The following is a 1867-nucleotide window of genomic DNA, read 5'->3' on the forward strand; positions in this document are numbered from 1 at the left end:
TTGGGCCTAAAATTAGGCTCTATTAAGGTTCAGATTTTGGCCTTATCCATTTTCTTTCAAAAGGAATTGGCCTCTCTTCCTGAAGTAAGTACAAACTTTTGTGAAGGGAGTACTGCATATTCAGCCTCCTTTTGTACCTCCGGTGGTCCCTTGGGACCTTAACGTGGTGTTAAGGTTATGGTTTGAACCACTTAAAATGGTGGAGTTTAAATATCTCACTTGGAAGGTAGTCATGTTATTAGCCTTGGCTTCCGCTAGGCGAGTGTCGGAATTAGCAGCTTTATCACATAAAATCCCCTATCTGGTTTTCCATATGGATAGAGCGGAATTGCAGACCCGTCCTCAATTCCTGCTAAAAGTGGACTCATTCTTTCATATGAACCAACCTATTGTGGTGCCTGTGGCTACGCGTGACTTGGAGGATTCCGAGTCCCTTGATGTGGTCAGGGCTTTGAAAATTTACGTGGCCAGAACGGCTAGAGTCAGAAAAACAGAAGCACTGTTTGTCCTGTATGCAGCCAACAAGATTGGCACCCCTGCTTCAAATCAGACTATTGCTCTCTGGATCTGTAACACGATTCAGCAGGCGCATTCTATGGCGGGATTGCCATTGCCTAATTCAGTCAAGGCCCATTCCACTAGGAAGGTGGGCTCTTCTTGGGCAGCTGCCAGAGGGGTCTCGGCACTACAGCTGTGCCGAGCTGCTACTTGGTCGGGTTCAAACACCTTTGCAAAGTTCTATAAGTTTGATACCCTGGCTGAGGAGGACCTCCTGTTTGCTCAATCGGTGCTGCAGAGTCATCCGCAGGAGCCCGTTTGGGAGCTTTGGTATAATCCCCATGGTCCTTACGGAGTCCCCAGCATCTTTTAGGACGTAAGAGAAAATAAGATTTTAAACCTACCGGTAAATCTTTTTCTCGTAGTCCGTAGAGGATGCTGGGTGCCCGTCCCAAGTGCGGACTACTTCTGCAAGACTTGTATATAGTTATTGCTTACATAAGGGTTATATGTTAGTTTTCATCGGTCTTGGACTGATGCTATGTTGTTTTCATACTGTTAACTGGGTAGTATATCACAAGTTATACGGTGTGATTGGTGTGGCTGGTATGAATCTTGACCTTGGATTAACAAAAATCCTTTCCTCGTACTGTCCGTCTCCTCTGGGCACAGTTTCTCTAACTGAGGTATGGAGGAGGGGCATAGAGGGAGGAGCCAGTGCACACCCAGATCTAAAGTCTTTCTTAAAGTGCCCATGTCTGCTGCGGAGCCCGTCTATCCCCCATGGTCCTTACGGAGTCCCCATCATCCTCTACGGACTACGAGAAAAAAAATTTACCGGTAGGTTTAAAATGTTATTTTTTTCTCTGCAACCCACTGCTAAATTGTGCTTCCTAGCTGTTTTTTATAAAATCACTTAATTAAATCTAACTCTGATTACGTCAGAGAAGGCCAGGTACCCTACACCATAAGAGGGGGTTTGAAATTTTGACTTGTCTACTTAAAGATCACCAAAATCCGATCACAAGGTCAATTACATCCCTGGGTGGGATTGAACCACCAACCTTTTGGTTAATAGCCCATGTAAGTGAAAGAGATCCTGAAGCACTCACTCATCATGGGAAAGTACCAATGTGTTTCTTACAAAAATTCTCCAGATTATTGACTTTTTAAAGTTTTTCTAGGAAACGTTCTAGATAAATGCTTATTAGCCTTTGTCAGTATCTACTTTTGCAAGGTGTCTATGTGGCGCAATCGGTTAGCATGTTTGGCTATTAACCAAAAGGTTGGTGGTTCAATCCCACCCAGGTATGTAATTGACCTTGTAATCAGATTTTGGTGATCTTTAAATAGACAAGTCAAAATTTCA

Source organism: Pseudophryne corroboree, unplaced genomic scaffold, assembly GCF_028390025.1.
Source record: "Pseudophryne corroboree isolate aPseCor3 unplaced genomic scaffold, aPseCor3.hap2 scaffold_1317, whole genome shotgun sequence".
NCBI lineage: Eukaryota > Metazoa > Chordata > Amphibia > Anura > Myobatrachidae > Pseudophryne > Pseudophryne corroboree.